The sequence below is a fragment of the Leucopleurus acutus genome (assembly GCF_964270905.1).
Source record: "Leucopleurus acutus genome assembly, chromosome: 14".
In the NCBI taxonomy this organism is placed as follows: Eukaryota; Metazoa; Chordata; class Mammalia; order Artiodactyla; family Delphinidae; genus Leucopleurus; species Leucopleurus acutus.
The window spans coordinates 16,982,702-17,007,075 of NC_139156.1; the positions used below are offsets into that span (position 1 = coordinate 16,982,702).

At 45.2% G+C, this 24,374-nt stretch overlaps 1 long non-coding RNA gene across 1 annotated transcript in view; it reads left to right on the forward strand.

The window, feature by feature from the left end:
• LOC309971397 overlaps positions 1-24,374 on the forward strand; it is a 1,020,865-nt gene that overhangs the window by 615,704 nt on the left and 380,787 nt on the right. The window lies entirely within an intron of this gene.

Genomic DNA, 24,374 nt, shown 5'->3' on the forward strand with positions numbered 1-24,374 from the left:
ATAGATTGTTCTAGATCTCAGGAGTCTCCTGGGTGGCTGAGAGTTTAACTCTTTGAGGACGGTGCAAGGGTACTCCTAGAGGCTGCCGGTTCTGACCTCTGTCCTACAACCGCCCTCGAGTCGTGACACAGAGCAGAGTCTAGGTGGTGGAAGTTGGCATCTTCAGGGACCGCTGAGGTGCGCAAGGCTTTCCGCGTTCCCACCACAGGGCAATCCTGCATCTCTCCTTGCTTCCCTGACTTCGGCCTCCACTGCGTGACAGTCTGTTTCTTGTTCCCTCATCATTACATCGAATCCCCCAACAGCCCCTGTAACTGCTTCTGATTGCTGCCACTCTCTGCCCACTTCATTCACTCTTTTCCCTTTGTCTCCTCTCACTGCCTTGGCTGTCATGTGAAAATGTGTGACCTCCCCAGGCATCACCAGGTGTCCGTCTCAGTCCACAGCATCTGGGGTCCTCCCCGCTGGTGTCCACTGGTCACCACTGCCACCTTCGCCTTCTTCCCCAAGAAGCCTCCTTTTCCCATTACATCCAGGCCAGCTATCATTCTGGATGGTGACAATGAACCTCAAGGTAATAGAGGCTTCTCTCCTCCTTCTAAATGACCTCCCGTTTCTGGCAGAGAGTTAAAGATGTTCGATTTTCAATAAAAACTGGCTGCTTGATTCAGGGAAGTAGTTAGAGAACAAGAAATTACAAGCTCAGGGCTATGTTCAGTCTCAGCATGTAAAGGATGAGCGTGATCTGCAGAAACTTCCTGAAGCCACCCAAGGCTGTGCTGAGTTTTGAGGGGAATGGAAAGTTTTAGGTGAGTTAGTTTGATTTTTGTAATTTCCTAAAGACATTTGACATCAGAAGTTTCTAGGGCTCCAGACGTCTTGGTCTCTATGGCATGACCCAGCGTAAGGCAAGACGTCGAGAGAACAGACACCACCTGGTCCCACCGCCCTCTGCAGATAATTAACACAGCTAAGGAGTAAACAGATTCCTGCTTCCTACTCCGTCTACACAGCTCTCGTTGACACTGACGTCTGGGACAGAGGGACTTTTTCCTCCTCAACCGAGGCACGTGGAGGTGACTGGGGAGAGGTGCACAGAAGATGAAAACACTGTCTGGAGAAGCAACACAGCGACACGCTTTGTGAACTTCCTCTGATTTGCAAATGCAATTTCTCCCACAGACAATGCAGGCAGCACCAAGCCCTGACTGAAGACACAACTCATGAAAGTCTCCAGGTCAGAGTCGGAAAAACCTCCCGCCACTGAAGGCAGAAGGCAGCCCTGGAAATAATGAACCACATTAACTAAGAAATCGCAAAAACCATCTCTATTAGACAGCTGTGCAGGTCAAAAGGCAACCAGACAGGAGACATCAAGAGGAAACTCAGGCTCCCCAGGATAATTGCAGTGCAATTAATACAGGGTGAGTCACCGGCCTTGTGGAAGTGGGATCCGCACGGCTAAGGGGAGCAGGCTCACAGACCAGTCCCCCAGTCTATCAGCAGCAATTCCCCTTCCTCACCATCTGTGGAGCCCAAGGAAACATCCTCAGGAAATAGGTCAATATGATGATGTCGCTATTAAAAAAATCAACTGCAGAGTCCACAAGTATCAACACAGAAAGTGCATCCTCTAGAAACCTGGAAATGATTTCAAAGCTGTCCATCCCAGCTCAAAGGCCTGTTGGGTTGCTGATAGCAACTCGAGGGGACAGACAGTAACCAAGAGAAGGCTGAGAAGAAAAAGGGAGGGCAAGGTGAAATTGACATGCATTGTGCACCTACTGGGTGCTGGGTGCTGGGTATGGTGATTTCTTTCCCATTACCTTCTGAGCCAATTCTTACTATCCCCATATAGGTGTGGAAACTGAGTCTCAGAGAAGCTAAAGAAAAGCAAACCAGGAGGAAAACACAAAGAAGCAGAGATAGAGGTTGAGGGTAGGGGATGAGAAGAGAAAAAATATGAATCTATGAAAGGAAGGTCCACCACATTCTCCTGTCATCCCCCTTGGCCTTTTCCGCATTGGAATCCTGGACTGCACATGAGACAGAGGTCACTGTGCTATAAAAATACCCTAGGGCTCTTTCAAGAGCCACATTCAAGCCATATGCAGGGTTGAACAATATCTCAGCCCTCCTTGAGCTCACAGCACACGCACCAAACCAGAGGGAGAAGGGCAGGGCTCAGAGTACAGTGGACATCCATCAGCTGTAGCGCATTACAAATGCAGGCTCTTGGGCAGACTCTGCATCAGTAGGTGATTCTGAAGAAGGAAGTAACCATGAACTATGTTTTGGAAAACGCAATCGTAGAAGTTTTAATTCCTAGAATTTAAAGTACGCTGGTTGGTGTTATTAAGCTTTTCTCCCTCTTCCTCGAGGAGTACCTGTGGAGATGTGAGAACTTTCTGGGATGCAGAAGGGCAGAAGCAGCCTAGACAAGGGCCCTGGTTACCACTTCTCTCATCTCAATAGCCTTGTAGGAAAGCAAATTAGTCAGACTCTTTTAATCTCAGGCAGTGGTGTCCTGGAGCTGGCTGGTACCTGCTCACAAAAGCCAATTGTTAGATATTCAGAAATTTGCAAGCTGCTTGTTAAACCTTGGTAGCTTAAAATCTGCCACAGTGGGAGAATTTACACCATGGTAATTGGTAATTTTTTTGGTAAACACAAAAAATCAAATCCTTTCTCTCTCTCTCTCCCTCTCTATCTCTCTCTCTCTCTCTCTCTTTCTTTTTCCCAGCACACCACTAGTTGCAAGTGGCAGAAACGCTACTCAAATGAGCTTCAGTAAGAAGGAATATTTATTTGTTGTTACAACTAGGAAGTCCAGGGATAGAATTGCCTTTAGCTATAGCTGGACCTAAAAGCTTAAAAGATACTGTTAAATCCTTGTTTCTTTCCCCATCTTTCAATTCTGCTTTTCTCCATGCTGTTTTTAATCTGCAGACAGAATTTCTCTAGGTGACAAGGAAGATGGCAACTCCCTGCCCCATATCCATATTCACCCAACTTTATAAAAACCCAAGGGAAAGGGATTATCCTCCTGTTGGCTCTACAGAGAAGTCCTGAGAGGATTCTGATTAGCTTTAGGTCACATGCCCATCCCTGAACCAATCACTAAGCCAGGGGAGAAGGAGGATTCTAATTGGCCAGCAAGGATCATGCATCCTACCCTGAGATGGGGAGGATGTAGCCATCATGGTTGACATTTGGGTTGTTTTTGTTTTAACTTAGAGCTTGGAGTTGGTATTTGACCAAGCCCTCTGACTTAGGTGAGACAATGGACAACAAGCCCTCCTGAAATTAAAGGTTTTCTCGGCCAATCCGTGCACTGGAAAGGTGGAAGGATTTAGGAAGTCAATGGAAATCAGGCAATGAAGAAAGTTCATGTAAAAGGACTTAATAATTGTCAAAGAAATCAGACAGGAAAATGGTAAGCATGGGGCATCAGAGCCAGACAGCCCTGGATAACATTAAGTACTACCACATGAGTTGTTACAAGGACCAGGACTACAGGAACAGGGTGAGGCAGATGCCCAACATGTTTTGAAAGCTCAGTAAATGGTAGCCACCAGTATTATTATTATTACCTCTATTTTGTGGCCTCTTTTCCTCACCTATAAAAGGAAAATGATGACATGACCCACTTTGTGGGGTTACTATGAGCATATGAGACATTATAGTACAGGCCTGGCCTACTATAGCTACTCCATATAAGTTGTAACTATCCCTATCGGGTAGAAACATTATTTTGAAGGTTCCCTTGCTCCTGCCTCAGCTTCTTCTTTGAATCCTCAAAACAAACACTTGACATTTTCCTTCCTTTCCTCTGAGCACGTCAAGAAATAGTCAAGGAATTAAGACAACCATTTTGTCTCCAAAAAGAACCTTCTGGAAATGTGCTTCTCTGGCAGGTTTTCCAGAACAGGTGGGTTTGGCTGAAGGGAAGTCAGATATTAGCAAATATTTTCTATCATGCTGATTTCCTGAGAAAACTGTACAAGTTACTGAAAGTTTAAAAAAAAATCCTCCATCTCTCCAACTTCAAAAAAGGCATTGAAGGGGGTATCAGTGAAGTACACAAGATCTTTAGCAGAGTGGATAATATCAATGCATGTTGCTACTTTTGATATTGCCTCGATGACAGGAGTGGCGGCAGAAGTGGAAGTTCAAAAAAAACAAATTCAGAAGAGACAAATGGGAAGAGCTTTGTCACTCAAAGAATAATAAATGTTTGCTATGGCCTACTGGGCAAGGCTGTTGAGGTAAAGACAGTGAGTTCGTTCAAGTAGCAATTAGATGCTATCCTGGGGGAAAGACCATCTTATAAGGGAGAAGCATCAATGTGGTGAATGGCTTTTCACGCTCCGAACACTGCCTATGTTCTTTTCGTACTCTTCAGGGTCTGCAGTCCCAGCAGAATATGTCAGCACAGAAATAGGCCCAGAAGTATATGCCCTGGGAAACTGGGCCAAGAGAAATAAGGCTATTCAGGCAGGACCACAATGTGCAATGTTCAACTATAGCACCCATTTCACTTCCATTGCTTCTTAGGTCTTGGGAAACGCAGATGATGCTAGGGCAGGGAATGGGAGACAAGTTCTCAGGTCCTGCCAGCAACGCTCAGCTGTGCCCAAGTACGCTATGTTCCTGGGTTGGTGAATTCAATAGCATATACAAATGAGGAATTAAAATCTGTTATGATCCTAAATAAGAAAGACCATTGGCCAAAGGCCAGAGCTTTACTTCTTGGAAGTGCATCCTGATGGCTGCCTCTCCTAGTCTCAGGGAATTTCATTTCTGTGCCATTTCCCAATATGGGGGAAAAATGAGGATTTTCAGATATTTTTCAAAATGCATAATTTCTAGACGCCCTTTGGACAGTAGAGTTTCACATGTCTACATTTAAGGTCTTTTAAGTTTTGTGTCAAAGACATAACTCAAGTTTACAGTATAGCTTCTGTATTTCAAAACCAAGATAAGGCATTAGCATGGTGGCCTCCCAAATCCCACCCCCAAGTCACATTTGAAAAAGGAAGCAGACACGCATAACCTGCTGAACATAAAGGAAAACAGACAATTGAGAATTAACAAATATTTGAGAGGTATCAATCTCAAACACGAAAACTAACACTAAAGCACAATTTATTCAGGCAACAGAAAAATATTTTAGAATTTGTATAAGTAAGGTCTGCAAAAAAGAATCAGAAATCTTGAAAATTAAAATTTGGACAACAAAAATAATTAGTAGGTGGGCTGGAAAACAGCATGAAATGGCTGAAGAGGAATTTAATCATGTAGAAAATGGAGAGGAAGCATTTGGGCAGAATACAACTTAAAACAACAAGTACAAATATATGACGGAAAAAAACCAGTTGATATGTGGAGTCAAGATTCAGTTGTTCCAAATTTCATCTAATAGGATTTCTAGATGGAAAGAGTGCAGGAAATAAAGCAGAGAAAATAAATTATTTTAGTAGAAAACCATTATAGAGATGATCATTTATACTGAAGGGACCCACTAAGTTCCTAGAAAAATAAGATGGCTTTAAACTAAACATATCAGGTAAAACTTTATAAAACTGAGTATAAAGTGAAAAAATCCTATAAAGTTTTCAGGCAGAAAAAAATAGTTTATCTACAAAAGAACAAGACTAAAATTAGAATCAGTATAACTGATTCACTTTGTTATAAAGCAGAAACTGACACACCATTGTAAAGCTATTATATTCTAATAAAGATGTTAAAAAAAAATTAGAATCAGACTTCCCAATAACATACTGAAAGAAAAGAAGTCAAGCAATATTTTCAAATGTCTGAGAAAATAATTTTTTACCTACAATCTCATATCCACTCAAATTACAACAAGTGGGAGAACAAAATAAATATTTTTCTGACATATATATAGAAAATCATAAACTTTATTTACCACACATATATTCTGAAAGAATTACTTTAAGAAAAAAGTGAGCAAGGAGTAGATGAAGAATTCATGACAGTTTTCTTAATGTATAATTAAATACAAATAATTTTGATACATAATGTATAAAAATTAATATTTGGAAAAATCTCAAATGATATTCACATGAGAACATAAGGAAATGGGGAGGAGGAATGAAAGCAAGCTAACATTCGTTGTGTGTGTGTGTGTGTGTGTGTGTGTGTGTGTGTGTACTCTAGATATTAATAGAAAAATAAAAGGTAAAATACTTGTGTTAAAAGTGTATGGAGAGAGCCTCTGGTAATGGTACTCTGGATGAAATATGTTTTTAAAATTATACATATAATTATATAATATATGTATTATAATTATATGTATAATTTTATATATAATATATAAACATAATGGAGAGTAATCAAAAACAGGTAGAAACTAGAAGAGAATCAACACTTAAAAAAAGGGAGCAGCAATGAGTACGTTTCCCATTTTTATAGCTCTTCACCTGAAGACAGACAGTACCTGGTAGGACAATTAAAACTTGAATGGAAACCCACAGTCTCACTGGTTTGAGGATCCATAAGACAGAATTCATGATGACCACAGGAGCTAAAGAGGAAAAGGCTCAGAAAGGAGAGAATCAGAAAAAGGGACCTTTAACTTTATAAACTTGTTGACTAAGTCCTTAATTATGCTGCTGTGAGGCAGACTGCACACAGTCCAGCTAAGCCAACAACCACAGGGGATGTAGAATTTGAAGTTAGAGTCTGATCAGGTAAGATGCCTGCTAAAGCAAAACTATCTTTATGTTCAGAAGATTATAACTGAATCCAAAGTCTTTAAAATGTATCATTCAAAATGTCCAGGTCGGGGCTTCCCTGGTGGCACAGTGGTTGAGAGTCCGCCTGCCGATGCAGGGGACACGGGTTCGTGTCCCGGTCCGGGAGGATCCCACATGCCACGGAGCGGCTGGGCCCGTGAGCCATGGCCGCTGAGCCTGCGCGTCCGGAGTCTGTGCTCCGCAACGGGAGAGGTCACAACAGTGAGAGGTCTGCGTATTGCAAAAAAAAAAAAAAAAAAAAAAAAGTCCAGGTTGGGCTTCCCCGGTTCGTGCCCCTGTCCAGGAGGAACCCACATGCCGCAGAGCGGCTGGGCCCAGAAGCCATGGCCACTGGGCCTGTGCATCCAGAGCCTATGCTCCGCGACAGGAGAGGCCACGGCAGTGAGAGGCCCGCGTACCGCAAAAAAAAAAAAAATGTCCAGGTCACTCTCCAAAATTACTAGACATGTGACGAAACATGAAAATGTGACTCACACCCAAAAGAAAAGGCAATCATTGGAGACCTACAAGAGAAACCTAATGTAGAAATTAACACACGAGGATATTAAGGCATCTATTGTAACTATGCCCAAAGGTGCAAAGGAAACTATGCTCATATGAATATGAATAAACAAAAGGAAGAAATCTCAGCAGAGAAATAGAAGCTATAAAAAAGAATCAAAATTCTATAACTGAAAAAAATCTAAAATTTCTTAAAATAGATTTAACAACAGATTGGATATGATAAAAGAATTAGTAAGTGAACTTAGAGCAAAGAAATAATCCAATCATATATGTATAACTGATTCACTTTGCTGTACAACAGAAAGTATCACAACATTGGGACTTCCCTGGTGGCACAGTGGTTAAGAATCTGCTTGCCAATGCAGGGGGCACGGATTCGAGCCATGGTCCGGGAAGATCCCACATGCCATAGAGCAACTAAGCGTGTGCACCACAGCTACTGAGTCTGCACTCTAGAGCCCGTAAGCCACAACTACTGAGCCCATGTGCCACAACTACTGAAGCCTGTGTGCCTGGAGCCCGTGGTCCGCAACAAGAGAAGCCACCGCAATGAGAAGCCAGTGCCCCGCAATGAAGAGTAGCCCCCGCTCTCCACAACTAGAGAAAGCCCACATGCAGCAACAAAGACCCAATGCAGCCAAAAATAAATAAATAAATATATATATTTTTAAAAGTAGCACAATATTGTAAATCAACTATACTCTGATAAAAAAATTTTAAAAAGAAATAATCCAACCAGAAGAACAAAAAGGTGAAAGATTTTTTAAAAAATGAACAGAGCTACAGTGATCTGTGGGAGAATATCAAATATCATGTAATTGAAATCTAAGAAGTTGTGGCTACACAGAGGATTCTGGGAAGATGGTGAAGTAGGAAGCACCAAGAATCTCTCTCCCCATTGATCAACAATTGCACTCAGAGGATCTCAGATTGTGATTTTAAAAAAAAGAAGAAAAGGAAATCTATTTCTATGCTATTTATAAGAGACACACCAAGACCAAAACAGATTAAAAGTGTTGAAAATGATAGGAGATGTATTTATATGTATATATGTAAAGTTAGTCAGAAGCCATGCAAATAGTTGTCACAGCTGGAACAAGTGCCCCAAATGCCCAGAGACAGGTGAGGCTGAGAGATGAGTGGACCTGAAGTGTACCTGAAAGCTTCTGATAGAAGATCCAATTTCTTTTTTCTATTATGCATATTTGATAATCCTAGAACTATTTATTAAGTCCATCATTTCTCGAGCAATCTTTAATTGTACCTTTGTATGTGAAGTGTCCACATACACATGGGTATGTTTCTGGGCTCTCTCACTTGTCCTTTGGTCAATTTGTCTATTTCCACATCAATACTATCTTAATTATTATGGCTTTATAAGAAGTATTAATATCTGGCAGAGCAAATTATCCAACCTTCTTCTTCTTCAGGCTCGTCTTGGCCTTTTGTTTTTTTTATATATAAATTCTAGAACAAGCTTGTCAAGTTCCTCGGGGCAGTGGGGTGCGGGGATCCTGTTGGGATTGTTTGTTCTAGTTGTATTGAGCATATAGGTCAACTTGGGAAGAAATGTCATTTGTACAATATTGAGCCAAAGATTATTTATTTAAACTTTCTTTAATATCTCTGAATAATATTTTTTCTCTATAAACTTCTCACTATCCTTTGTTAGATTTTTCCAGTAATATTTATATTTAGATAGATGATAGATACATAGATAGATGATTGATAGACTTTACTGGTATTGTAAATGGTATGTGCATCTGTCAGTGTTCAATTAGGAAAACAGAAATAACTTTTAAGTTCAAACAGAGTGAGATTTAATACAAATATTTCAGTGGTTATAATATTGTTAGAAGGGCTGTAGGACTAAAAGAGAAAGAGGGTGTGACCCAGAGATCAGGACTGCTTTCACCCCTAGAGCCTACAATTCATATTTCAAGAAGCCACTGCACCCACAGAACAAAAATATGAGGAAAGGAAAAATCAGAGCTTTTGGAAATCAAAAGTATGATTGTTGAAGTTAAAATGTCAACAGAAAGACCAGGAGCCAAAAATGAAGAAATATGGCAGAAAGTAAATCAAAAAGAGAATTTTGTCATTGTAAATATGACAGACAAGATAATAGACTTGAATAAAAAGTCTACTTACAACATTAGACTAACAGGAATTCCTAAAAGACAGAGAAAACCAGGCAAAACAGTATCAAAGAAATAATACAGGATAATATTCCAAAGTTGAAGAATATACAAATCTTCAGATTATAAGGAAAATGAATGAGAAAATAAATCACACAGTGGCAAATGAAAAAAAATCAGAACATCAAAAGCAAAGAATGAGGCTGGCAGGGGTCAGGGGGCAGTTACATTTTTAAAAAGGTTGCCTACAAAGGAAGTAAAATTGGACTGGCATCATATTTCTCATCAGCACACTAGACACCAGGAGACGATGGAGAAATATCTTTGAAATTCTTTTAGTCATATATTTTTATACCCAGCCAAACTATCATTGAAGTGTGAGTGGTGGAATAAAAACATTTTCAGACATACAAGGACTTGGAATTTTCACCTCTTACATTTCCTCTTTGAAGTTATTTGAAGTTGTACTCTTAACAAAACAAGAGAATAAGCCAAGAAAGAGAAAAATATGGAATCCAGAAAAGAGCAGAAGCAACCAAAAAGTGCAACAAATGGAAGTCCTAGGGTAACAGCTATGCCTTAATATTATAGAGCTGTAAGTTTATATTTATTAGGCTCATGGAGGATTCAGGAGTGGTAAAGCAGAGAAAAGAATGAGGAAGGAAGAATTTGGAAGATGTTAAGGATGTGATTTTAAAAACAATTCAAGAGAAAGAGAAATGTCATTAGAAATGTTTCAATATGAACACAAAATACACAACAGAAATATACATGGTGAAAAAATATTTTTAAAATTATACTCAATTTCACTAGCAATATTATTAAATTATTAATGTATCAATTTTGGCCAATCAGTTCAATAAAAATTAAACATTGATTACATCTGTGCAAATGAAAATGCAATTAAAAGGCCACTCTCATATGTTACTAGTGTCTTTTTGAAAGGCAATTTGGCAATAATTATCAAACATCTAAAAATGAACATTTTTGGCCCAAACAGCCACTTTGGAAATCTAGGATAAGGGAATGTTTGCATGTATGTCAGAAGTATTCACTATAATATGGTTTGTAATAGTAAAAATACAAAATGATAACTTAAGTGTCAATAAATAGGAAGTTGATGAATAGATAAATTATAGCACATCCACACGGGAGTACCATGCAGCCATTTAAAAATATATATGTACAGACATGAAAAATTCCAAGGACTATTGTTTAATGCAAAACAAACAGCTGAACGACATGGTTATACAAAAATATGTTTATAGAAAATAAGTGTAGATATGTTTGTGTGTACATAGATAGATAGATAGATAGATAGATAGATAGATAGATAGATATACAAATGAAGAGAAATGGTTTCTAGCGGTGGAGCAGGATTGAGAATAAGGGGAAGGTTACTGAGAAATTTAATACATCGCTATATATACTCTGATTAACTGAATCTTTTATAAGATAAAATATCTATGTTTAATTTTAAAATGAATAAGCACCCCCAGATAAAGTCAACGCACTCTTATGCTACACCCTGAAGAGAAGGGGTCTAAGACAAAGGAGGCAATTGTCCTCCTCTATGATGCAGGTGTCCGCATAGTCTAATACTGAATGCTGAGCACCAAACACGGCTGACAGACATGCACAAATTGAATCAAATCCAGAAGATGATAATCAGATGGTAAAAGATCTGGAATATCATAATAGCTGAGGATCAACATTTAAATAATGAGAATTGTTAGCCAGGGAAAAAAGAACATGATTTAAAAGGACATAATTTTCTTTTTAAAAATGACGGCTCTCTTGAAATATGAAATTTATCCTGCGTGGAACTGCACCAATGGGTAGAAGTTATAAAAAGAAAATTTTAAGTTCACTAGGAAAAAAAGAACTCCATTTTTAAAAAAATATACAAAGATATAAAAGCAGGATCCATTCTATTATCTAACAAATTGGTACAGTTTTTAAAATGAAAAGAATACCTAGATGATGAGAGTACCTAGAGAGTGGAAACAACCACTCTCATTTATGGCTATCTAACTGTCCTTCAGAAAGACTGTCCCAGTTTTGCTTTTTAAAGTATATAGTACATATCCATAGAATGTTTACACAATGATATAACTTCATTCATTCAGTGAATATGCATTGAGCACCTGCTATGTGCCAGGCATTGTGCTGGGCACTGGAATACTATATGCTGGGGACGGAACAAGACAGCTGCCAGGTCCCTGCCCTTAAGATGCTTGGAGGTCAACCTAGAAGCGTGGGATAGGGAGGCTGGGAGGGGATATGGGGATACATGTATAAGTATAGTCGATTCACTTTGTTATACAGCAGAAACTAACACAACATTGTAAAGCAATTATACTCCAATAAAGATGTTTAAAAAAAAAAAAAGATGCTTGGAGGTCAAACATTGCTGATAGCCTGCCCTCGAAGCCACTGAGTCTGCCAACGCAAATTATACCCCTTGCCCAGATATCTTTGTTTTAATAAACAGCATTTTGCATCTTTTAGGGAGCAGGAAAGTAACCCACATGAATTCCTATTTAAAAGATCATTTGATGCAGCCTTTGTCCAGAAGCAGGAACCCTCCAGACAGTGGAGGGCATCCTCCTCTGTCTCCACTTTCACGTTAATGACAGTTGTAAGGATTCCAAAGAATGGATGCGTTTTCAAAGAAAACTACAGGGAGTGTCCCCTGAGCCCAAGCTAAAGCAACTATAACAAAGAAAACCTTCTATTTTCTGGCCCTTGCATCCCCTAAAGCCTCGAGAATGGCCTGAGCCCTCCCCCCTCCACTCACTCCTCCAGATACCTTAAGTCCACAGCCCACCCTCTGAGTCCTTTCTCTACAGAAACACTCCTATCTGTTCTCCATCACGTAGCATGTTTCCAACCCTTCATCTCAAGTTTGCTTGAGAGTCCTTATCTCAAAGTAGATTTTATGGGTCTTTCCTAAAGTCCCTCTTCAACCTAATGTCCCTTTTAGCCACCCTCACCCTAGATAATAAAGTTTGCTTCCAGTAAGTAAATACATAACCAGTTTTCGTGTTTGATTTTTTTTTTTTTTGGCCAAGGAGCAAGGCATGCGGGATCTTAGTTCCCCAACCAGGGATGGAACCCATGCCGCCTGCGTGGAGTCTTAACCACTGGACCGCCAGGGAAGTCCCCATAACCAGTTTTCTTAACCTATGTGGAAAGTGCAATAGTGCCACCATGTTGGAGGGCTGATGCAGATGCATGATGGGAATTGCCCAAAAAGCAAACCCATGGCCCTGGGTATCCCAGAGAAATTGAGAAGGAATCATCTTCAGCTTTGGTCTGGGAGGTTCACATCAGTTGTGTGGGATATGTGTATGCGTTTCAAGAATGGTGGGAAGGGCGGGGTGCAGTTCAACCAGTGTTAGGGGTGCAGTCTATTGAGTTAAGCACCACTTTCTGGCACTGATCTACTTTGAACATGCGGTACCTTATTTTACGCCTTAGAACAGGAGGAGTTACTCATAAGATAGGAACTGTCATCCTCATTTTATCGATATAATGAGGCACAGAGAGTTTCCGTAAATTGCCCAAGGTCATCTAGCTGTAGAACCTGTATCTGAATGCAGAGACGTCTGACTCCAAAGCCCAAGCCCTTAGCCAGGTTAAGCCAGTTGCTGGTCAACAGAATATGGCCAAGTGGGGACTTCAACCCTCCCCACTACAGCTGTTGCTCCCAGTTCATAGCTCCATTCCCACTGTGCCTGCTACGCACCTGTCCTTCCTTCTTCCTCACGCACCCCAGCACTCTGCAATCTGTCAATCCGTAGTGGATCCTTAGGCTGGCAAACACTCATCCCATGTTCAATAAAGTACAATCGGGGCTGGTGCACTTGCTTTTTTAATTATTGGTTAAGAACATGGGTTTGGGGATCAGACAGACCTGGGTTATATCCCTGAACTTCTCTAAGCCACACTTCTTTGTCTGGAACACATGCATAGTGTCCTGACCTCTGGGTCTGGTGTGTGGAATACACAACACCTGCGAAGCGCAGTGCCTGGTACCCCGGCCCCTAACGACATTAGCCTTTAAAATCATTATTAGTATTAAAGGCTCACATGAGTGGTTCTTATTGCTGAGGACGGTGACAGCTGTTCAGTGTTCTCGCAGACCAGTCTCAGTGGGTCATTGTCTCTTCAGGCAAGAGCCATGGAACCCGCAGACGCTACACCCATCACTTGACCCATCATTGTAACTCTCTCTGATTGGCCAGCAGTTTGCATTTCTCCAACGTCACAGATCTCACTCAGCAACTCTCCATTGCTCCATGACGCAGGCAGCACTGTCTCCACGTGGCACACAAGTCCCAGAGAAAGAGAGAAACAGAACTTTGTCCAAGGATATGGGGTGATTCTGAAAGAGCCAGAAGTGGAATGATCCCACCCTGGTTCCCTTCATCTCACATCCCTTGATAGTGTGTCACGCATATAACGCCCTTCATCAGGGATTCGGGAAGGAAGGCAGCTGCTTCATCCAGGGCTGATGAGACCTTCTCAGTGCAAACAGGACCCTCTGCTGGGTCTCCTCGACAGCCCGGGCATCATCTCAGGGAGCCAGGCATCATCTCCACAGGCCAAGTCCATTGCCAGCCCGGCTCTGCCAAGAAACATGCAGCTCAACTACACTTGACTCTCAAAATAAATACTTTAAGTCAGAACACATGCGTCAGCTTGGCCCGGAGCCATCAGTAGCACCAATAGCGTGGAGAAAGCTTTTGGAGCAGAGGAAACGCAGCAGGAGTTCCCTTGGAAGGGGCCAGGTCAGGCTTCTAGGACCTCCGGAGCACGCTCCCTGGGTGGAAGCGAAGAGTCTGCCCGAGGAGACACATTTCAGGAGAGAGGGGGTCATGGTGCAGATAAAGGACTACAGCCAAGGGCCAAAGAGCCAGTTCTTATCCCAGCTTTGCAGCTCTTGGCAAATCCCTCTGGCCCTGGGACTCAGTTTCCTGTAAAGGATAGTTGTTTGAAGGTTCAAAGAGCCTAGTGAACTAACTGTAAAGGGCTGTCTGGTGGGTGGGGGATAACAGTAGCCTGGGATGTCCTCTGTTGCTATCATCAGGCGAAGAGGAGAATCAAAAGGGGACTGTTCAGGTGGCCAGGGCCTGAGGACTGGGACAGGAGAAGGCCATGGACAGAATCAGGACCTCTTCCTTCCTCATTTCCAAACAGGGGGCTCCTGAACATAAGCTTCCAATTTCTCCATCTGCTTTCCATTCTCCCTTCTTCCTTCCTTCCCTCCATCTCTCTCTTCTTTCTTCCTTCTTTCCTTCTTTGTGCTGCATGGATCCAATCATTGACAATTCCTCTCCATTCCTGAAACAAACTGTGCTTTCTCTATCTCATCGCAGGACCTTTACACCAGCTGTGCCCTGCTTGTCCTTCAGGCCTCAACCTAGATACCGCCTTCTCTGGGCTGGGAGAGGGGCCCCTCTACTGGGTTCTTCTAATGTCCTATGTCCATGATTGTCTCTCCTCAGGCTCTGAGCTCGCAGATCAGGGACCACTTCTTATCCATCAGCCTCCCTTCAAGCAGGGCCTTGGAAGATGTGCACTGAGTGAATGAATAAGTAAATATTTCTCAGGGACAAAGTGGAAGGATGGGGCCCAGTCCTCCATCCACGAGTCCAGTGCTCATTCATTCACTCATTCCTCCCTTCACTTATTCATTCATGCAACAAATACTTGTTGAACATCTTCAAAAGCCAAGTACACGGTCAAGTGCTGGACATACAGTGGGGAAAAAGACAAAGTCCTCTGTTCTCAGGGAGTTTGCATTCTAGATAGAAAGGACAGGAAATAACAGACAATGAGAATAATATTTTGAGAAGGATGAGTCCTACACAGAAAATTAAAATAGGCTAAGGGGATAGAGCTTGACCTAGTAGATATTTTAGATTGGATAAATGGGGAAGACCTTTCGAGAGATGGGACTGAAAGAAAACAGTAAGCAAACAAAAAAAGAGCCCCTTGGGAGTGTCAGTAGGAAGAATATTCCAGGAGAAGGACAGCTTAAATGGGAGGTGAGAACAGAAGGAAGGTCAGTGGGATGGAATGCAATGGGTGAAGAGGAGTGTGCTTGAGATAAGGCTGGGAAAGCAGGGAGGGGCTAGCTTGTGTGGCGCCTTGCGGATCGTGAAAAGGAGGTTCTATTTTAGTCACGTGGAATGGGGTCCATTAGAGAGTTTTAAGCTGGGAGTGATGTGATATAATTCATGTTGTTCAAAGACTAGCCTGACCACCATGTAAAAATGGTTGGAAGGGCAGACAGGAGCAGAGGTGGAGAGACCAGATAGGAGGCTAGTGTGCTAGCCCCTGCAAGAGTAATGTTGGCTTGTGCTAAGATGGGCATGGTGACAATGGAGAGGAGTGGCTGGATCCACGCCGCAAAGTAGAATTGATTGGACTTTCTCATGTTGAGAAAGTGGAATTGATAGTAAGTACGCATGGAATGGATATAGGGGTGGGATGAAAGAATGGGGACTCAAGGAAACTGGGTGGATGGGAGTGTCCTGTACTCTGAGGGGGAGAGGAGACTGCAGGAGAAGGAGGCTTAGGATAGGTGGCCACGATTGCTTAGGTCCTGTTCATTTTTAGACGCCATTTAGATGTCTAAAGGAAAGCGTCACTTAGCCGTTGACCACACAAGACAAAAGTTCTGGGGAAAGATCAGGGTTGGAGATTTGGGGATCATCTGCTTTAGGTGACATTTAACATTATGGCTCTGGATAAGGTTCCTTGAAGAGAGAGAGTGTTCAGGGAAAGGATGGCGCCTGGGCCTGAGCTCTGGGCACTCCAGCATTGGAGGTCCACAGAAGAGAAGAGCCAGCCAGCAGAGACCAAGAAGAGACAGCCAGAGAGGCAGGAGGAAAACCGAGGCAGTGTGGAGCCCAGATGCCAAAGAAAGGGAGATTCAAGTTGTCTTTCTTTTGTAATCCTGCTTCCCGGCCACCCCCAATCTTCTTAATCTGCCCTGTGCCCTCCTATAAAGGTACCGCCCCGCCCCTCGACCCTCCCGTTCTCAGTGGTGCCACCCCCCCCCCCCCCCCACGGACCAGTGCTCCTGTGCCGTCTCGCCCGGTCTCCTTTGGCATCCTGGCACTAAATGACTAAATGACGTGGCCCTCGACAGGTCCTTGCCCTCCCCGGTTCCCCATTCCTCCTTGGACGGGAGGAGGCTGGAGACGGTGATGCCTTGCTGACAGCCTCCCCAAGACAACATGACTTCAGGCTCCTCCTCTGAGTGCCCACGCCAGGCTCTCCAAGTCTGGGCTTTACTTTGGCGTGGCTCCGAGCTCTCTTCTTGGTGGCCTTTCCTCACAGATCATAGGGCCGCGGTCCCTGGAGACAGTCCCAGGCATCCAGGGGGCCTGCTAAAAGCGTCACTCACAGGTGGGGCACGTCCAAGGGCCACGAAACAGCACTGGGAAAGAACCCTAGAGGAGTGTCAGGGGAACATAACCCGGCCTTGGGCCCAGAGCTGCCATGTGGGTTGCCCATGACGTGTCCAGCCACCGGGGTGCTCTGCTCACCAAAGGAGGGAACCCCCAGGGCTCCATTTGCATTTGCCCAGAGGGACGGATTTTTTCTCATTCGCACAAAAGCACCCTATGAGCAGTGCCACGTGACCCCAACTTGGACGTGTCACCTGTACTCCTTGTTCCTGACACTCCGACTTCTCGGAGCTCGCCTGGTTTCTTTAGGCCCACAGACTGGGGTCTATAGGCCTGTCTCCACTATCTTTAAGCCTACCATTTGCACTATTCAGGCACGCTGCCCAATGCCTGGCTGGCCTCCTGATGTTTGGGGGCCACCCCATATTGCTTTAGGTCTGCTGTCTGAGGTAAGCCTGTTGTGTCATATCTCTAGGCCCGCGGCCAGGCTGCCCAGAGCCCTGGGGCTCCTGCTGAATATCTCGGCTACCCGGCACATGAGCGCTGCTCTGAGGGGCTGCTGTCAGGAAGGGGAATGAATGACCCCATCACTGGCCTCTGAGGGTGAGCACTGTGATTAGGCCAAGGGCTCAGCTGGGCTTTGAAAGGAGCGTTTGTATGGTTTGTTTCCCTGTAAGATACCGCCAAGGCCAAATCCCCCAGAGACTGATTCGTGTACCCGGTTTGCTTTTTTTTTTTTTTTTTTTGGTAACCCATGCTCAACAGGGATGCCTCCAGCCGGGGACTCAGTGCTGGCAGGACAAGCAGACAGGAATGGCCAGCAGCAGGGGTGGAAGCGGGCCAAGAAAAACCCCCAGGCCTCAGGTGGTGGCAGGAGGGCTGTTCAGATGCCCTGCCCACCAGAGCCTGGCCTCTGAGCTCCCGGGGACCCGCCTGGCCTAGTGCCAGCAGCTGCTGCCTGGTCCCTGCAGAGAACCAGGGAGACAAAACAGAACCCGGTTTTAAGAGAGACACAAAGTGGTCTCTTCACAGAGCCCTGCAGCAATCTAGACCGATACAGACTGACGCTCTCACACAGGGAGGGGGCCTCGAGAAGCGTAATGTACAATACGCATCACGTGCAAGAATGCTGTGGTGGGGCTTCCCTGCTGGCGCAGTGGTTAGGAACCCGCCTGCCAATGCAGCTGCCAATGCAGGGGACAAGGGTTCGAGCCCTGGTCCGGGAGGATCCCACATGCCGCGGAGCAACTAAGCCCGTGCGCCACAACTACTGAGCCTGCGCTCTAGAGCCCGCGAGCCACAACTCCTGAAGCCCGGGTGCCTAGAGCCCATGCTCTGCAACAAGAGAAGCCACCGCAATGGCTCACGCACCACACTGAGGAGTGGCCCCTGCTCGCCACAACTAGAGAAAGCCCACGTGCAGCAACGAAGACCGAATGCAGCCCAAAATTAATTAATTAATTTTTAAAAATTAAAAAGTAAAAAAAGAATGTTGCACTTGGACAGAATAATAAATAAACTCTCATTCAGCAGCCCACCCCCCTTACCTGCCAGGCACTGTGCTAAGTGCTTTACACGGGCCGTGTCAAATAACGTGCACAAGAATACCATGAAGGCCCCCGTGGTCTCCATCTTACAGATTACAAACCAAGGTTCACACACCTATTCAAATGGCTAACGTTTAAAAAACTAGTAATAGCAAGCCCTGGTGAGGATGCAGAACTGCGACCCTCATACGTCACTGGTGGGAAGGCAAAGTGGTACAGCCACTGTGGAAAACAACTTGGTGGTTTCCTATAAAGTTAAACATACACAAACCATATGACCCAGCAAAATGACTCCTAGCTATTTATCCAAGTGAAACGAAATCTGTATGTAAATGTTTATAGCGGCTTTATTCGCAATCACCAAAACTGGAAGCAACCCAAGCGTCCTTCAACAGAGGAATGGATAAAATAAACTAGTTCTTCAATACCACAGAATATTACTCAGCAATAAAAAGCAACACACTGCTAATACAGGGAAAATATGGATGAATCTCAAAGGCATTATTCTAAGTGAAAGAAAACTGGAATCAAATGGTTACATACTGTATGACTCCATTTATATGACGTTCTCACAAACGAAAAACTATAGGGACAAAAAACAGATCAGTGGCTGCCAGGGGTTGGGGGGTGGGTGGAGGGGATTGAACATAAAGGGGCTTGGGTGAATTTCTGGAGGGTTTTGAAAATGTTCTCTATATACCTTGATTGTGGTGGTGGATCCACCGTTGTGTACGTCTGTCAATACCAGCAGAACCGCACGCTCCAAAGGGTATTACTAGATGCAAATTAAACCTTGATTTTTTTTTAATGGAAAAAATCAGAAGCTCAAGGAGATCAAGTAACTTGCCCAAAGGCAACCAGCCAGGAAGTACCACAGTCGAGATTCAATACCAGCTTTTTCACCACTAAGCTGGAGATCATCCGGTCCAAGCCTCTTTCATTATGAGACCTGGATGCCCCAGGATGTTTAGAGAACAGTAGGTTCTGGGGAGACAGCTTTTTTTAAAAAAAAATTAACTGAAGGGTAATCTACAAATCATTGTTTTCAACCCCCTCGCTACCAATGTTTTTCAGTTATCTGAAAATATTATCACATCTTAGTACGCAGGTCACTAACTCTGCTATGCTTGACAATTGTGCAGAGCTGCATAGTTGGAGGACCTGGTCATCTTCCTTTCTCTGTCACTATTTGCTGTGTCAGCTTGGGTATGTCATTCACTCCTTCCACAGCCCAGTTTCCTTATCCATGAGAAGTGGACAATTTCACACACCTCTAGATGAAAATGGGGAGATTAAAAGAGAATCACAGAACCTAGAGTTTTAGATCTTCATGATCTAATTCAACTGCTTTCTTTTATCTCGGGGGATTGATTCATTCCGCCAGTGATGATAGTAATTGTCAACACTTACTGAGTACTTAACGATGTGCTACACAATTTACAGACATCTAATCTCGCTCCCAAGCCTTGAGGTGGTACTATCTCATTAATACAACAGGAAAATAAGACACCAAGAAATGAAGTCATTCACCAGGATCCCACAGTAGAGCCAGGATTGAACCCAGGTACCCCCATCTCAACTTTCCACTGCCATCTGGAGAGTAAGAAGCGCTAGCTGCACCTCTTGTCCACTGTGCAAGTACTAACCTCTGTGGAGCTTTCCCCAAAGGGACTTTGGATACCCCAAAGGATTCTTCTCCAATGTGGAAGAGCCAGCTAAGACGCAGAGGTCCTCTGTCCTCCTGTTGGACACCTGACCTGTCCCCCATTCCACCAAGCAAGGGTGCCGGAGGACAGCGGAGGGTGGCAGAGGGTCATTTGGCCCTGGGCAGGAGTTAAGACGGGGAGGACGAGAGAAGCCACTTTTGTGGGAGAATGAACAAGTGCCGAGCTCTAACTCAATCCAGGAGGTTTCGTTCGGGCTCATTGTTCCTCATTATCAGAGCTAACTATGTTCAGGCGAAGGGCAAACATGTTCCTAAATTTATGTCTCTGTGTGCGACCACGACAATGCGTGTTTTGTGTGCTTCTCCCTGAAAAACTCCTCTTGTGACACGGGCGACCCAGCTTGGACTTGGTCTTTCATGTGCGTTACCCGCTCCGACGGGCCCCCACTGGCAGATTTTTCTTAAAGTCTTAAATGAGGGGCTAACCTTCTCTTCTCGGCTTTCTCTTCTCTGCTACCTATAATCTTGATTTGACTCACACAAAAGCTGCTCGGTGGGAGACCCACTCAAGAAGCCTTTGACGGGGAACAATGCACGGGCACCTCTACAGAGGCCGGCCCGCCGCGTCGAGAGAGGGTAAAGGGATTAAAGTTTAAAGATGTCATGTATGTTAACCGACCCGTATTGGTTTTATGTATTTTGTCAAAGAGACAGCAGTGAAGCTGGGCCTGGGAGGGCGAAGGGGGTGCAGGGGAGGGACAGGTGGCTCCCAGGAACTTTGGCCAAAGGCCTCAGCGGAGATAACGAGCCCGAGAAGCTGCAGTGTTTGAAAGGTAATCATAACAATAATAAGGAAGAAAGGGCTGAGAGGAGATTGTCGCGGGATTGTTGTGTGTGTCAGCTTTGTCCTTCCACAATGGCCCGGGGCCAGGAGCCAGGCAGGCGTTGGGGCAGCAGAGGGGCTCCTGCTGAAAGCGGATGCTCTTTCAGCCCGATGCCTTTCTTCCCAGATAATGCTCTGGTGGGCGCCCCTGGAGCAGCTGGAGCCCAGGGGAGCCCTGGGCGAGCCGGGGCAGCCCTCTGAAAGGAACGGCTCCCCGCCGCCCAGCTCTCCAGCCAGGTCCAGCACAGGGCCTGGGAGCAAAGGGGTCCCAAGCCTGCAGGGGGCCTCGGCCCTGACCTGGCTTCTTGTTCTGGGGGGCGGGGGGTGTACCCACAGCGCCCTGGTGCCCTGACAGTAAGTCAGGAGAATAGGTCTGGCCTCTGGAATTTCTCTTCAATATCCCTGAAGGAAACCAGAATTCCCCACACTGATTTCTTTGGACTTCCGAGCCCTTTTCCTTTCACAGGAACGTCCCTTTGTGAGAGTTGGTAGAATTTTCTCAAGTATCGAATAGGCTGAAAATTGGGTATCTTTGAATCCTCTTTCTGAAGCCGTCCAGGCTCAGACAGGACAAACCCAGCTTCCTTGGAGGCGATGGTGCGTGACAAAGGACACTTTCGTAAGTTGGCGACTTCCCATCTTGCTCAGAACTCAGGGCTGACAACAGGGCATCCATCCTGGCTGGGCCTGCAGTGTGGGTGCTTCAGAGACCAGCCAGGGGAAGGCTTCAGAGCTGGTCTGAAGAACTTTCCAAGGGCTTCTATTGGCCTTGGGGTGGAGGCAGTCGTATGCTGGACCCAGCACACGCTGGCTTGGGAGACCTGATTTCCAGTAATTTTGCAAGCCAGCTTTTTTTTTTTTTTTTTTCCGCTTAAACAACACAGATGTATTTTTTTCCACAGCTCTGGAGGCTGGAAATCCAAGGTCAGGATGTCAGAAGGATTGGTTTCTCCTGAGGCTTCTCTTCTTAGCTTGTAGACTTCACGTTTGTCCCTCTGTGTGCCAAGAGCCAGTTTTTAAAAATTAAGTTGTATAAACTTAGAACCAGACAAATTATATTAACAGCAAAGGTAGTAAACACTCAAAGCATCACTTATTTTACCATTATCTATGCCCTTGTGGTGATGTGTATCTACTGTAGCTGTGTGATGGGAATATTGTATAATGGTATGCTTCTGGCCATCTGTTTCTAACTCCATATGTAATGGTGTCACGTGGATCGATTAAAATTGGCCATGGTAGAGTAATTACACCATAGAAATTGGCAAATGCTACAAATCAGGGCTTTCCCCCCCTGAAGCATTACTTAAACATTTACCAGTACACTGGTTGCAGGGTGGTCTGGCGCAGCCCCTCGGTCACTAGACCCAGTCACTTTCCCTCTGAAACAAGTGGGAGAAGAGATGGAATGGTGCGTGGCTTTGAAGACAAACTGTACGAAAGCACGAGTGCTTCTGAGTTTCTTGACCCCATATTCACGCATTCATCCATCCATCCCCTCTTTTCTGTTTCTCACTCAAAAAAAATATATTGCATTAGGAAAATAAATCATTTTCAATTCCAAGACCTTTTATGAACAATCTTTTCCAAGGTCTGCCTTTAATCAGGATAATTCAAGGCCAAAAAGTGGACCCTCATGCTGGGCTCAGGATTGGGGGTCAGAGGGCCAAGTTCCAGGCTCTGGTGACGTCACCCTCCCTTGAGCCCACCTCTGCCCTCACAAGGCCCCTTTCTCTGGGCCTCAGCTGAGAAGGCTGAAGCTGTCAGCCCTCCTGTGGGGTGTCTGCACTTGAACAGGGGACTGGGGAGACTGAAAGGTCCTCAGGGCCACACTGAACGATTCCATGGGGTGTCTCAGGCATTGGGAGCAAATCTGAGTCCGGTGGCCTTCCAAAAACACACCATGCAGGCCACTGTCTTCTTCCTCCTAGATGACTGCACCTGGTCGGGGCTCTTCTCTCTCCTGCCCCATGGAACACAGGGCAACAGGAGCAGTAATAATAGCCCGCGTTCATGGAACAGACCCCAAGTGTCAAACGTCGACCCAAGCACTTCTCATCTGAGCCTCCCGGAGGTAGGCAGTGTCTTAGTTCCACGTTATGGCTGAGGAAACAAGGCTTGGAGAAGTTCCTTAACTTGGCCAACAGGCCCAGCCAGGAAACCACACCGCCGGGGCTTCACACCCAGCCAGGCTGACTCCAGAGTCCTCCCTCTTAACCGCTCTGCTCAACTGGTTCCCAGGAAGTATCCTTTTTGACCCAAAGGACACAAACCCAGCTGGCTCCCCACCACCCAGGTCTGGTCGATGGAAAACAGGAAAGTGGCAGGAGAGGAGGGGAGGGGGTGAGGACAAAGAGGCCCGAAATGGGGTGAAAACCGAAGTGTGCAGGGAACACGGCTGCTGCCCGTCTGCCTCTCTCTGGGCATTCCCTCGGCCCTCGAGGCCTAGGAGTCTACAGGGGTACACACTCCCCGCAGGGCGAGGCCCACTCAGGCCAGTCCTACAACGTCCCTCCTCCCCAACACACTGGGCCCAACGCTCGCGTGGAATTGTTTCAGGTCTTAAGGGGCAGCAGCAGGAGCCTGAGACCCTGGGCGCTGGACATGCACATCTCTCTCCCCCTGCCCACGGCCCCCAAACAGGAGAGCATCACAGGCAGGTCCCCAACAACAGTGGGGATATACCACAGTCTTTGTTTTTCTCAACGGCCTCACCATCTACAAGGCACTTTCCAAGTCAATTTCTGACTTTTTTTTTTTTTTTTTTTTTGCAGTACGCGGGCCTCTCACTGCTGTGGCCTCTCCCGCCGCGGAGCACAGGCTCCGGATGCGCAGGCCCAGCGGCCATGGCTCACGGGCCCAGCCGCTCCGTGGCATGTGGGATCTTCCCGGACCGGGGCACGAACCCGTGTCCCCTGCATCGGCAGGCGGACTCTCAACCACTGCGCCCCCAGGGTCTTTCTTATTTGCTCCTCATGACCCTGTGAGGCCAGCCCGTTTAACGAGGATACCTTTCGCGGAAGGAGAAGTTAATACAAATGCATCTGGGGTTGGGCCTGGGCCACTCGGCCCAGCTGGTCTGAAGCACGGCCTCTGGACTCGCAGTCCAGTGCTCATTTTACTGCAGCATCCGCATGCACTACCCTCCCCCCAGTCCCTTGCAGGAGGCCTAGTTTCTTAGAAGCAGATGAAATCAATTGGTCCCTGGAAATGTGTCAAGGGCTGAGACCAGAAGACAAGTGCTAGGAAGAAAGAAATACTTGAGATTCCTGTTAAGGAACAATGTTGGGTTTGACCTGAATAACACAAGAGAAAAAGGAGGAAATAATAATGTCAGACATTACATAATCCGTGGAGACACAGATTGAAGCTGGAGCTGGAAGGAACACAGCGGGGGAGATTTCAAAGGGGTCACCTTTCCCCACGG